The sequence below is a fragment of the Triticum dicoccoides genome, chromosome 2B (assembly GCF_002162155.2).
Source record: "Triticum dicoccoides isolate Atlit2015 ecotype Zavitan chromosome 2B, WEW_v2.0, whole genome shotgun sequence".
NCBI lineage: Eukaryota > Viridiplantae > Streptophyta > Magnoliopsida > Poales > Poaceae > Triticum > Triticum dicoccoides.
In genome coordinates, this window is record NC_041383.1 from 783536456 (window position 1) to 783551777 (window position 15322).

The following is a 15322-nucleotide window of genomic DNA, read 5'->3' on the forward strand; positions in this document are numbered from 1 at the left end:
TTATGCTTAATGCTTCCGTAAATTTCAACTGATCTTTGCATGCGCGCGCGGGGAAAATTTAGTCCTTGTTATCCTGTTGAATCACATGTTTCTGGTTCATGGATATGGAAGAAATTGTGCTCTTGAACCAATTGAGTAGCCTAGTATTGATTTGTACACCATTTCTTCTGTAACCAAATCATACCATTTTCAAGTTATTAAAAAGCACTTAGCAATTGTACTCTCTGGTTCTAGAGAGTAAAGATGTCATGTTCTTGAACTCCGAAGTAGAGTGCAAAGATGTCATGTTCAGAATAAGCATCTTTAGCATAGTGACCATTGTATTTCTTGGATATCTATGTGCATCACTACAGTTTCTCACCAAGTAGTGCACTAATTACTACATCATGATTTTAATAACTCGTGGTTCCAAAAGCAAACCACTGGTAGTTTGCCAAATATGCAGGCGCTTGAAGCAAAAAAGTCGTTAATATCTCAAAATGTAATGCCGGATATACATTTTTGTTTTGCATTGGTGAATCTCTTTGAGTTATTACTTAAGCTGATGTGTGTGTGGCAGTTTTAGTCTTACTACTGCTTAAGAGGGAGTAAAATTTGGTTAGGTGATTTTTCAGTGAGGTTCGTCATTCTAGTGCTTACTAGAGAGCGAGTGCCTTTCTATAAGACCGAAGGATGATGTCTCAGTAGGTCCTGTCATGACGCATGAACAAGCAATATTTGGTTCTTTTTCTTATGTAGTAATATGGATTGTCAAAACTAGTGAGTTCCAAATTGTATGGCCACCAAGAGAAGGACGAAGGTAAAATCATGTATATTCTCTAGCTCATGCCTGGTTAGTATAACGACGCTCTTCCCAGCCAACAAAAAAAAATGCCAAACACGGAATAGACAAAGAAAGTACAAACAATGGCATCCACTATTTCTGACAAGACATTAAAACAACAAATCAGTTCCTTCCATACAATTCTCAAATTCTAGTAACAAGTCTAATGTAACACTTGCATACACACATGCATGCATCATACAAGTTCATTGATAGATAACAATACACTGCCACTAAAAACCAAACATTTCATGATTAAAACAAGAAGGTAGATCACCAAACCACCAGATCAGGCTGCCCATATGAACAAACCATTCCAGGGCTGATTTATTGAAAGGTCGTAAGCTATCGAGAAGTAGCAGTTCGACAGCTGAACAGAGAAGGACATATTGCCTTTATCCATCAAGGGTGGGCTAGCCGACGGTTGCCTGGACGAGAGAAAACAACCTGCATGCAATATATATATGTCAGCCAGGCATCAGGAAAAGGTGAAGATTCAGATATAATTAAAGTGTTCTGATTTGATATGTGAAAACCACATGTTTAGGTATTTCTCAAGAAAGCACTTTCATCATTTGACAATTAAATTTTATGATTTACTGCAGTGGAAATTAATGGTCGCTACATTTTGGAGACCCTGCTAATTTCGTGAAGACCAGAGGGAGTATATGACTTCCATTTGTCTAGAAATAACATAGGTAAATGCATACACAGTGAGCATACATACATATGTACATACCTGGTAATCTCCAACTGCTCGTGACTTGAAACCAGCCGCAGAGTATATGAGATAGAACTCCCATATACGGATGAACTTCTCATCAAAGCCCAGGGCCAAAACTTGACTGAAAGAAAAAGAAGTCAATAAGAAACTAATACCAACTGAGCACCAAATGTAACATATGAATATGTATATAATCGTCACAGCAAATTTACTTGCGCAATGATCATATGGTATATGTGCTAGTCTTGTTTTCACCAAGTTGATACTTACTCTTTGTTGGTCATGAAGTTGTCCCTCCAGTGCATCAGAGTTGTGTAGTAATGTGGCCCAATATTCTCCACATGCTCTATGCTACACTCAGTGCGCAACAAGAACACGGAGGGTTTAATCAGTGGAGATCCATCCATGGCCATGAAGTAACCAATCAAATATCGATGGATTGATGTAAAACGTACCAGAACCTTGATGATGTGGTCATTGCAGACATTACACGGCCCAAAGAAGGAAGGCAACCGCCAGGAAATATGTATTCTTTTATGAAGTCTGTCCTCCTTCTGTATTGCTCATACCGTTCCTCTGGAGCTGAGATGAACTAAATAATGCACATGTATGTATTTGCAGATAATCGTTAGTTCATGATCGTGTAAGCCTAAGGTCTTGCTTGGATAGGAAGGAGTATGTTTCATTGGGTTTTCCTGACAATCCAAAAGAAGAAGGTCTAATCCTCGTTCTTGTGTAAGCCTAAGGTCTTGCTTGGATACTAAGTTGTTGTTTGTAGTGATAGTGGAAGCCGTCCGTAAGGCTGTTTGGAAATACATTTATTAACAATGATATTTGTCATGCACTAACCTGGAGAACCAATATGCCATCTTCAGCCAAGTAAGACTCGCAGCAGGCAAAAAATTCGTCCATGTATTCATGGCCAACATGTTCGATCATACCGCTGATTTACAGAGACGAATACGTAAGTATAACCACACATATGGGCATTGTCCAATTCACGGTGAACAGTCGTAATGTAGTAATACTTACCAGCTTATGATTGCATCATACTTGCAAGGTGGTATTTGACGGTAGTCGCACAGCATAAAACTTATGTGGTCCTATATAAAAGTTAATAACAATAGACAGTATAATTGCTAACTAGGATTTCACCCTCCCAAAGTAAGCTGGGGACGAAACAATACTAATTCTCTATGCATTTCTATCAATTATCATATGTTAAAATTACATAGCAGCTAACCTGAAAAAAAGGTGTGCTAGAAAATCTCGCAAAAACAAAATAACAATGAAAAAAGCTTCCAAAACAGTAACATGCTTGGATCCTTGGATCTTTACGAAATATATTTCTCTTTTGCGGAAGATATTTGGAAGCAAAAAAATAGTAAAACTGACTCCGTTTAATCCAAATACTTAGAGAAATCTTGATTAACTAAATGTATACTTCAGTTCCAAACTAATCGACAACTCTTCTCGCCAAATTCTACAAATGTATTGAATACCAACACATAGCGGCGAAACCATAAATTAGATAAGACAAAGCTAAACTATGATGCTGGCAGGTGCATAGGGTACTACGTTTCGGTTCGAGTGGGCTGGCTGGACCCAGGGTTATATGTGCCAGCTGCTTACCCAATCTATCCCATTCCACTCTCGTGAACCTTAACCAGGTTGGTGGTGACCAAGGCGGCGGCGGGGGAGTTGAAAGGGAGGTAGTGAGGTCTGGAGTTCGTGATTTGCAGTCCTACAAGGTGTTGTTGATCCCTTCACAGCCGAAGGGACGACAATACTCGTTGCAAGCAGATGGTGCGGAGGGTCAAGGAAGGTACGGAGGGGAAAAAGAATGGTGTTGTCCTGAAGAGTGTGGTAGTCGTGACAAGCGTGGAGGCCGTGATGACCATGGCAATGGCGGGGGATGGGATCGGGGTGGACCGCACAGGGCAGGAGGCACCCCAAATCTTAACCACTTGGTGGTATGCATGGACGCACAAAGCCAGCGCTGCAAGGGCATTATTCCTCAACTACAACCACCACCAAGCAAGACCGAGTTACTTCCTCCAAGGTAAATGTGTGTGAAGGAATGTAACTATGTAAGGTTTGATATGGGACAACAGCCTAAGCCATCGCAGCACGTGGAGTAGGCATTGATCCTCGATTTGTTTAAAGGAATGTAACCATGAAAGGTTTGTTGTATTGTGGTTTGTCCCCACAGTATCGGCTGAATTGGTCATGGAAAGTTGTTGCTAAAGGAGAGTAAGGAAGCCTTACTCTCCACATCTTTATATCATCAATTACAAGAAAGGCTGGAGGCTTAGAGGATAGAAAGGCTAAAATACTCGCACTACACTTTCTCAGTGAACACATGCATATGGTGGATCAGTAATTACTATTAAACTATAAAAGTGGAGATGTATTGCATAAAGGTGGGGGTAACATAGAACTAACCTCTAAGGCAGCTTCTCTGACTTTTCTCTCTGCGTATTTATGCTGCTCCGCTGACAAAGTGACTCCAGTGTATTTGCAGCCAGTTTGTTTGACCGCTTGTATTGCTAAACTTCCCCAGCCGCTACCGATATCAAGAACATGATGGCCCCTCTTGACTTTAGCCTTTGGTTGAATATGTATTTTGCAAGGTTGAAATACCACCAGATCAAGTTCACAGCATTGTCTAATTGGTAATCAATCTAATGACACAAGTTCTAGAGATATGGAAGTACTACCTTGTCGATTAGAAGGCTAAGCTTACGTTGCTGGGCTACTTCTTGAGACCTTTTACGGTACATCAAATGAATTTGGACCGTTAATTTTTGTGATTCAATGGCCCAGATGCCGCAATACTACAGCAGAATTCCGGTAGTATATTAACACTCAAGGGGTATTTTGGGACAGTGCGTTGTATTTCTTTATCGCTCCGGCAGTCTATGCCCCGCCGGGTGCCGTTCTCCATGGCAGCACGTCCGCGTTTCCGTATCGAACTGCCGCTCGAGGTCATGGGCAGGGTGTTCGCCGCCGACCGGCACACGTTCCTGGGCCACCAGGAGGTGTTTGTTACCTCCTAATGCGTTACTCGTCGGTGCTCTTGGCCAACGCTGCATAGGCTAGCTAGCCAAAGCGGCTTCTGGATGTATTCGACCTGACGACACACGCCTGTAAACGAGCTTGTGATCGATTCTCTGCTGCACAAACACGCACGTATCGGACAGGACAGCTAAATCTTTGATCAATTCCAGAAAACCTAAATCCTGATTAACTTCAACAGTGCTCCAGCAAACCTAATCATAGCAGCCTTAGGAGACACAACTAACTGGTTTGACAATCGGTGTCAGCATTGTGCCGGCAGCCGGCAAAAATGGAGAACCTGCGGCGCTGCTGATCTACACGGCCGTGTAGACGAGGGCGCCATTACTTGTCAGGCTGAGCAGGGGCGTTGGTGCAGCGTGCCCGTCCTTGGGCATGCACGGGCGATCTGGCGGCCAGCGCAGAGGCAGGAAGGCGGCGTCGGGATGGCGAAGGACCTGGGGCAGCATAGCACACGCCTTGGAGGATGGAACGGCCCAAAATTACCAATCTGTCCTTAAGCCAAATTCTGTACTGATTTATATTAACCGTTCGATCAGCCTAATACTACTCATCATATTAGGTAGTATGATGTACTGTAAAAAATCTCTACTTCTAAGCTTTCATTCTCCATCTACCAAATTTAATTTTAGTCTGTGAATTAATAAAACTACTCTCCAAAATTTACAAGCTGCAGAATAAAATCACAAGATTTCCAAACCTTGAAAACAGCACAAGAGTAAGTCATCGATTTGTCCAGAAAAAGCGAGAAAAATTCATTACTCTGCACACATATATGAAAACAAAGACAAACTGTTAGTATTATTTGTTATGTATAGACGTACTGCAAGTAATGAATGATAGTAAATCATTTTTATAAGGTTTGGAACACAAAGTCACAAATATCTCAATCTCAGTATGATCTTTAATTATTCTGGTATTACAAATTGACCTATGTAGCTAGTTATCTTAACCCTGATGAAATGTAATAACAAAAGAAGAGACATGGGTACTGACAAGATCATAGTGCTGAGAGATGTTCCGACGAGTTTGTGTCACAGTGTTCTTCCTCGAGACTTCGCGTAAAATGTATTTAGAATGTGCCAACCGTGCTATTACATGCAAGGGTGTCCACCGACTCCTGAAAGCAAACAATTTAATATACATGGTTAATCACAAATACATAGATTGATAGATACTACTCCCTCTGATCCATAATAAGTGTCGTGGTTTTAGTTCAAATTTGAACTAAAACCACGACACTTATTATGGACCGGAGGGGGTACTTCATTTTTATCAAACAATTCATTGGAATTCAGTGGACAAGGACAATTGGAAGGTTTAGAACCCTTTTCTGGCACTCCTGCAGCTCCTACGCACATCTCAGTTAACAATGAGTATCTGCACAGAAATAGATTATGGATTTGATCTGAAATGAAGAAGAAATAGCTCTACCAATAAGATCATGAACTATGATATAGTTTTACCAGGAAAAGATTCAGAAGGCCTTCTCTCTTGTCAAGAAAAGAGAAACATCCGTTAATATAGGCTTCTGCCAAGCCAAGGTTTCCTTCTGTTGCAACCTGAAAGCCGTCAGAGAGCCAGGATAAACACATGTGGTTCAAATGTGAAGGTTGGATAAAGCAATTGCACTGGAGTATACAAGAAATAAAGAATCACGCATGGACATATCACCAATCAGAAAAATAAAAAATGCATGTGTACGCAGAAAAGAGAAGAGAAGATAACCTTCCAATAGAACAAGGGGTCATGAACTCGCATGACAGATTTTATACTGCATTTGTCGCAAACTTTACCAAAGCTCAACACACTACCTCCTTCTTCGACTAATCTGCACGAAAACTATCAAGGTGAAAAATACTCATAATTGGACACCACGTAGTACAGCAACTCATACAAGGACTCACATCAAGTTACCGATGGTTATGAATTGGTTGAAAAATCTTGCAACTAGAAGGCGCGTCCCAGCCTCGGTCCATGATGGAATCATCTGCTTTGGGTTCCGCAGAAGCTGAAATTTCTTTCCAAGCAAACCTTGAGCTGCTGCTTTCCCAGCCTGCATCGATCAATATGTGACAAACACAAATAGACCTCACATATCTATTTCATGAAATAGTCATTCTAAATTTTATGTGATTGAAACTAAAAGCGTATATGTCAGGATGGGGTAAACAGGAAAAAGCCCCCATAGATGAGTAAAGGAGAAGCTTGGAAATAACTTGGGCCTTAGGCCGACTAGTAAGCAAGGATATGGTTAGTTATGGTTGTGATAGGATTAGTTATGTTTAGCTTTGTTAGACCCTTGCCAATTTTAGCACGTAACAGAATGTTCATTATGCTAGACAGATCAAAAAGGGAAAATGGAGAGGTTGTCCATGAAATACCTTCAATCCATCTTCATGGAAGCCATGACCTGCAATCCGAGGCAGAAGAGACATTTGAGACCTATGTTCTTTAGATCACTTCATACCTAACTTTACTGTAGTAAAAGTCTATCGTAGAACTACATGCAAGTTATTACAAATAAATTATCTAAAAACTGAAATTCATGAGACTGGTTACCTTGATATGCCCCACAGAACCATATTCCTCTCTTTCCCTGGATCTGATCAAGCTGAAGATAAGCCTTGGCCGCAGCCACAGACGGAACAGGAAGGCTTGTAGACCATTTAAGCAACACATGATCCGGAACACGAGGGGGGTTGAGTGTCACCAGGAAAGGCCTGACAGATTCAATTTTCTGGAAGTGCAAAAAAAAAAACAAATAGACCACAATTAGTAATTAGGCAATCCATTCATACTGCTGGAGATATTAGGTTGAAGCTTCCATTTTGCTGTTATTCCGTGAGCCTGCTCTACAGTGTGCTCTAAAGTGATGAAAATATGTCTGCGTTAACGAATTTACCTGAATTTTGTGCCAGTAAGTAACAGAAAAACCCATGCTAGTTGTCCCCAGGAAATTCCAGGCACTCCATGCGGACGAATTTTGGGGCATCAGATTTTTATCACGGTGGAGGTATATATCTCTGCAACATAAATGTATCAGACAATCACTAGATTAGCTCAAACTTAAGTTATGTGTTCATTTAGCAACATTGGGCAGGCTTTACCTTTGGACATACTGACAGGCAGCTAGAATTCTCAGTTCGTGATGTGTAGCTTCAGCTCCTAATACTTTGAGAGCATTAGGTGCATGAACCCCAAGGATGACACTGTCGTATGTTTCCTCTGAACCATCATTTTCCAAGACTCTGTAGCCAGCTGCTGTCAGTGCCAAGATAGAGGATTGTTTCAGTTAGTGAATCAATAATATATATACCTCAGGCAGTTAATCAACAAAGAATAACGCATGTATGTACCTCCATCAAGGCTTGAAACAGATTTGACCCAACAGCTTGTTTTAATTCGACAGCCCATGCTCTCCAATTCTCCTTTTACCTGCGGTAGTTGCATTGTTCAGTCCCTGCATTAGGCTGCAGCTAAAGCCTAGAGAGTGCAGTAAATAGAGATCATGTGCGAGCTTGTTGTCGCCGCCTATATGGGTTGTAATACTTACCTTGTCTACAAAGGACTGCGAACAAGCCTTGACAGTGGGCAACTGGGGGTAACTAAACAGCTGAGAGTGCAGCGACTTAATCAGCTTTCAAATGCACAAAGACGAATTAAGAATGCAAATGAAATGGGAATGTAACATGTATACAAAGTAGCTAGGCACCTGAAGAAGGTCATGGTTACGGAAAAATGATAGCACGAAGAAAGCGGACAAGCTAAGAACGCCTTGTGATGAAGATGACCACATGCCTGCACAGACTGGAATCTGCACCATATATATATTATCGTGTCACCAACTCAAAACTGCATAATAACCATCTTTAATTACTGACCCCTGCAATGCACCGAAGTTGCTGGGAAATTGAATGTACTAACCATTAAGGAGTCGACCAAGGTTTAAGTTAGAATTTGAATATTTCATCTAAAATTTCCATATTTAGTTGAAACTGTAGTTTCTCTTCACAGTTTTACATGACTGTTCAAAAATTGAAATCAAAAACTGAAAACTGAAATCCTGATGTGAGATTTTGCCAAAATGAAGGGTTGACGGATACACTAAAAAAGGGCAGAAGCAAGTGAGTAGATTTGAAGAGTACAAGATAAGCCTCTTGGAATAATAAGGAATATCCATGCAACTGAATGAACTGCCCCAATGTCTCATTACAGTCCAGATCAGGGTTATGTTCATGGTTCTCCAGGTACCTTCAAGCCAAAGTTTGAACCAGCGAGTTAATCGTCATCACATATATAAACACAAGGCATATAATATATATATATATCAAGCTACGAATGGAAGTATCATGATGCACATGAGAACTGAGGGGCTGGACTGCTTACGTCAGAGCATCGTTCTTGAACTTGAATATCTCACGGAGCATGCGCCAAAAACTTGTTTTCAATATATTGGCTTTTTGTGCCAAGAGGCTTGAGATACCGTAGCCATTGCCCCACTCATATCCTCCGCTGCCATCCGGTTGTGTACTCACTGAGAAAGACATGTCTGAACTCTCCATCTCCACCCCGAGGCCTTCTAACCATTCCACCATATGGGGATATGTTACCTGCATTGATGCATATGACAACAAAAATATTAGTGAGGAACAAAAATTAATCAGAATAAAATAAAAATATAGAGCTGCAACTGCATTTCCAATCATAAGCATTTTAGTACTATATTGAAAACATAACAATACGTGTCTTAATTAGGGCAGTCAATGCAGCTCCCTTCCAAGGATAATACCTAAGCTAGTGTTGTATCGATTTTGGACATTTTGCTACGAACACTGCAAAATAATCAACCACCTCAAAACAGAAACACAAATCCACAGGCAGAACTCTCCATTGAGCTCGCTGAGCCTAACAAGCAACAACTCCAATATTTTCTAATTATTTCCATGACTAGATCCGGCACAGTGCGTTGTTGGCATGATGCGAAATCAATCAGACACCAAACAATGCTGATAATAATAATGTAAAGGTTCAGCGTGAAAATGCGATAGTATTTGTAGTTAGAAAACACTGGGATGAGTTTTGTGCTTAGAAGCATTCCACCGAGCACCTTCCGTGCGATGAGCAGGTGGGCAATGGGCACGAACTGGAAAATATAGCGGGGAGACGGGGGAGCTATGTTGCAGATCAAGCCTGTACGAGGGTGCGGGGGAGGCACCTCGCCGGAGCGGTCTTCGCGCCGACGGCGCCGGCTGAGGGTAGGCGAAGACACAGGGCAGCGGTGGGAGAGGCCCGGTGGCGGCGCCTGCGTCGGAGGAAGCCGAAGGTGTCATGGGGCTCCTTTCGGCGTGGTCGAAATGGTTCTCGGGAGGCGCCGGCAGAGTGGAAGAAGTTGGCCGCCGCGGCGGAGGAGGAGCAGATGCCGGAGTGAGTCAGTGGAAAGGTGGGAGACAAACGCTTTTTTTTTTTACAAAATCCATGTGACGTTGTGCAAGGGAGCTTCACTTTTTTTTAGAACACTTTTTCTTTTTAGAACACTGCTTCGACATGGAAGCAAATCTGTGCTTCCACGAGAAGTAAATTTGTGTCTCTTACGAAAATAAAAAATACCAAGACTCATTTTTTTCCTTTTCCGAGAGGCATAGTTAGCGGAAGAAAATCTGTGCCTCCACGACAAGTAAATTTGCGCATCTTGTGAAAGAAAAAAAATCACATATTCTTTTATTTCTTTCCATAACCTAGGAAAAACCAGGCCAAACCGAAACGCCGAAAACCCCCGAAGTAATAATGTAAAACATGAATACATGTTCAGAAAAAAAAATCCAAGCAAGCGCCCAACACGCGATACGTGGCGACGGCTGAGAGCGTGGTCACTTTGTACATTGAATTGAATTTGATGGAAAAAATTGAATTCAATTCTTGTGTCTGATAAAAAAATTGAATTCGATGAACATTGTTTTGAAACTGATGAAGAAAACTTGAATTCAAGAACATTTTCTTGAAAATTGATGAATATTTTTTATTTTTATGAACATTTTCTAATTCAATGTTCATTTTCGGAAATGGATAAAAAAACTGAATTTGATGTTTTTTTTCTAAAAATATGACCATTTTTTGGATTTGATGAACTGTTTTATAAATATGGATGAATTTTTTTGAAAAAGGAAAGAAAAAATGAAATGAAAAGGAAGAAGAAAACCCCGATAGAAAAACAAAAAAACTGGTAATCGGTGGGAGGCACACAGTAAAAAGCAGAACTGGGCCGGCCCAATATGGCTGTGCGTTCCAGAGGGGGGATGCGCGTTACGCGACTATTCCCCAACCTACGCGGGGAATAAGAGTTGGGTACGACAGGCGTCGTGCTCGCTGCCGAGCTAATGCCCACGGGTTCACATGGTACAACCGTTTAGCTTTTAAAATTGTTTCCTAATTTTTTCCTTTGTTTCGGGAAAAATTGGATCAAAAAGTCAAAAATGCACGAAAAAGGCCAAAAAGCAGGTCCATGTCGGGCCGACGCGTTTACCATGCATGTCGTGCTCGTCCACCGAGGTGAGGCCCACATGCTGGCACGACACGATCACTTGTAAACGGGTCGTCATGGGCCATACCAGGCAGGTGTGTGTCGGGCCATATAAGGCCCGGGCCGGCCCGATTGCCACCTATGCTCATATGGTGTAAAAAGGGGGGCCTCTATTCATTAACCATAGATAGATGAGTCCAGACTTGTCTACTTCTCACGAATTAGTAATAAATCCAAAAAAAAGCAATGAAGTTCAAAAAAAAGTTAGCATTGAAGAAGCTCGAGTGTGCTAGGGGCATGCAAGTTTTGTTGTGAAATGACAATCGAGGAGTTCTACCCAAGAAAAAAATTGTCTCGATAAAATGTCTTTTTTAAAGTTTCTTTGAGAGACAGTTTCTTCTGCCTAGAACTCCTCAAATGTCATTTGCCCTGCATGCTCCTAGCACACTTGAGCTTCTTCAGTTCCAAAAGGTTTTACTTTTGTTTGAATATTTTTCCTATTTTTTTTTTAAAAAATGTTCATGCCCAGGTTTTTTTTAGGGAAAGTTCATGCCCAGGTGCAGATACACTTTGGTCACCAAAATTCCGCCCTGGCCCACTATTGACAAGTTGCCTCAGAAAAATGATTCGGGTAAGTCGATTTCGAGAACCATTGGATTAGAAAAAGACGATCGAATCGTCATCTTCTTTCTCCGTTATACATCTCGATCTCAGTAGTCTAAGTCAGATGATGTCATCATTTTTTTTACTTTATTTATTTTTTTATTTTTCTCACTTTTTCATAATTTTATGTTTTCTAAGACATGAATATAACTTTTTTTAATTTTAATAAAAGCAAAAAATATGTAAATGTAGTTGCACGCGGTCAGTGGACATGCAACTGCAACGACGCACGGGTCGATGGACAGGCAATTGTGTACAACCGGCTGGCGTGAAACTGCAACTACGTGCGGCCGGCTGACAGGCAATTTTTTTTTAAAAAAAAAATTTGCGAAGAGGCTGACGGGCAATTGTAGTTACGTGTGGCCAAGACAAAATTTGAAACCAAAAATGTAAAGTCAATGAAGCGAATATAAATAATACTCCCTCCGTTCCAAAATGGATGACTCAACTTTGTACTAACTTTATATCCAAAATAGATACAAAGTTAATACAAAATTGAGTCATCTATTTTGAAACGGAGGGAGTAGATAAGAAAAAGGAACTTTACGAAAAAGGGTTCCCCCGCTTTATATTATACTATAAAGCAATGAAAAGGGAACTTAAAAAAAATCAATGAGAAAAAGGAAACTAAAATAACAAAATCCACATGGATCTCCGTTGGCTTAGACCTAGCAAAACCCATTTAAAAACGAAACAGTTTGTGCTAAAGACAATGCTAGACCTAATGAAATCGATTTCGTTTGTTATTAGTAGCGTTGTAGAATCAATAAAATTAATGGCCGCTTCCACGCGGCCAGCACATGTCAATATCTCAGCCAGTAAAAATGCTATCTTTCTCAAAAAAAAAAAAAACCAGTAAAAATGCTAGACCTAAAGATTTGCTCCTCGGCCAGGCCCAAAACCAAGGGACGAATAGAATGGGAAATTGTACAGCAGCTGGCTGCATGAGGCAGCGTAACTACACGTGCACCACCGACCTGTCTGAAGCCCATGAAGCCGAGGTCGAGCTTGACGCACCCGGCGGCGCCGTCGTCGACGGCCACCGTCCTGGAGCGCCCTCCGAGGCTCTCCTCCTGCTCGTACAGGGTCACATGCACGCCGCCTCCGCTCGTGGCGAGCAGCTCGTGCGCCGCCGTCAGCCCGCTCACCCCGCCGCCGACCACCGCCACCCTCATCCTGTTGTGTCTCTGTGCTCTGCTCTGGCTCTCGATCGATCTTCCCCTTCAATTTAAGCAGGGAGTGGCTGGTTTAGCGTGCGTCACAACGTTTACTCCGACATAACACCGTCGTAGTAGTACGTCTCAACAAAGGGCTGGATAAGGATGATTTCCATTAACGTTGGGCATCATGCAGCACCATGTTACCATAGGTAGTACTCCGTACGAGATACGACGGCGCGTTGATTTACCACCGATCGACCCACGTCCCACGTGCACGGGTCAGTATTTTCCTCATCACGTTAATTACGATCCAGTATCAGGCCCCGAGATTACTGCAGCAAAAGGGATATTCTGTTTAGGCGCCCATGCGCCGGCCTAATACTTCGGCTGGTCCACTTCCGGCCGTGTGATTAAGTGCCCTGCATCCGTTCGATCTGCCCCTTCCTCTCCCCTTAGAAGCTATGGCGTCAGCGGTCGCCGGCTACCCGCAACACTGCACTCGCCCCCCTAGGCCGCCCCGCTCGTCCTTGCCCCCATGCTCACCGGCAACCCACCTCCTTATGTCGCCGGTTGGCTCGCAGCATTGCCAATTGTAGTAGAAAACAGAGTAGCACTCGTCATGGTCACCACGGTTGCAACTCTGACACCGGCTGCTTCCAGCCCGCGGGTAGCATCACCGCCTCAAGCTCGCTATGGGCCGGAGTGCCAAGCAACAAAAATCTTTCATTTGTCGGTTGAAGCAAAAGAATTATTAGGTTCCAGAAAAACTAAAGCTGGTTCCAGCAAAACAAAGCCAGCAGAAAAAGCTTCCAGGGATGATTGTAGCAAAAATATAGTTAGTTCCAGCAAGAACACACACTGCTTCCAACAAAAGGTTGCCGTCAACGGTGAGCGCGCTTCGGGTTCCTGCACATTGCATGGCAGATAGCAATTATCGATGCCAGTTCCAGCTCTGGGCTGACCCGGTTGTAGCAAAAAGTTGTCGTGGTTCCAGCATCTGGCAAACCGGTTGCAGCACCTCGCGCCCCGCGTGGTCACCACTAGCAGTTGCGGGCTTCCATCATTTGGAAGCCTTGGTTCCATCATTTGTAAACCGCGGGTTGTAGCACCACGGAGCGGCACGACGCAATCGCCATCGATGCAGCCCACCGTCGATGCAGCGCGGCCACCATGAACTCCTCACGCTGCCGCTGATCACAGCCCATGGTCTTCGTCCTCGCTCTCTTTCGCAGCAAAAACGGCAAGGATGGGAGGGGGCGAGGGGGGTTCCCCGCTGGTCACAACTCATGGTCTCTCTCTCTCTCTCTCGGGGATGGGAGTGACGGGAGGAAGACGATAAGGGAGGGAGAAAGAAAAAAAGAAAAGGGCTGGTGGGATAGGCAACCAACCGTGGGAGAGGCAGCACATGCCGGCGAGGACGCGTGGCGACACAGCGTGCGTGCGATCCAAACTCGGCCGGCTGTCCGGGTGAAAGCGTTTTCCTATTCTATATCCAGTGGACCTATGGGGATGGCAACTTCTTTTACAATACTCCCTCCTGTCCAAAATATAAAGCGCGGTTTGACTTTTCTGGTCTTCGTTACGGAACTTTGACTATGATTTTCATGTATTCTATGTCTATAAAATTAGTATACATACATATGAAATAAAATTGTTCTGCAAGACAAATACGATGATGCCATTTATAAATGTTCAATCCATATACATTGATATATATTAGTGGTCAAAGTCGTGCATCAAAGACCGTAAAAAGTCAATCGCGCCTTATATTTTGGGAAGGAGGGAGTAGTTTTTTCATGAGAACATTTTTTATGGCAGGTGGGCTCCCAGATAGTCCTGGCCATTTTTTTAATAAAAAATGCTAATAATCCAACGTTAGAATTTTAGGCACGGTAAATCGAGTGTTTTCATGGCAATTTATATTGCTGCAAGAATGTCAAATTTAGTTCGCAACCACGGTAATTTTTTGGCAAAAAAATGAACTGAATCGGATTCATCAACTCACTAACTAAACTTGTCATCCTCAGTGAACAAAATTTGACATCAAAAATATTTGATTTGCTGTACCTACAAATCTGACATTCGCTGGATAATCGGGTCCCTTTTTTGTTCTCTCTGTATGGGCTTAGGGCATCTTCAAGGCGGACCCTCAAACCGCCTGCATATGTCCGGACCGTGTGGTCCGGACAAGTTGTGCCATCCAACGTGGTCCTGCATCGGTCCGCATGGCGCTCCGGACGCATTTTCTCCCGCAAACCGGAGACAAACTATGGGGAGGCTTTGCGGGCGTCCGGACAGCACCCACGCCCGCTCTTGACTGCCCTGGCCCACCAAAATCCCCTCCCTCGCGCGCG

General features: G+C 42.9%; 1 pseudogene; it reads right to left on the bottom strand.

The window, feature by feature from the left end:
- Nucleotides 1-898: 898 nt before the first annotated feature.
- Nucleotides 899-12983, bottom strand: LOC119361422 (annotated as a pseudogene).
- Between the last annotated feature and the right edge of the window lie 2339 nt (nucleotides 12984-15322).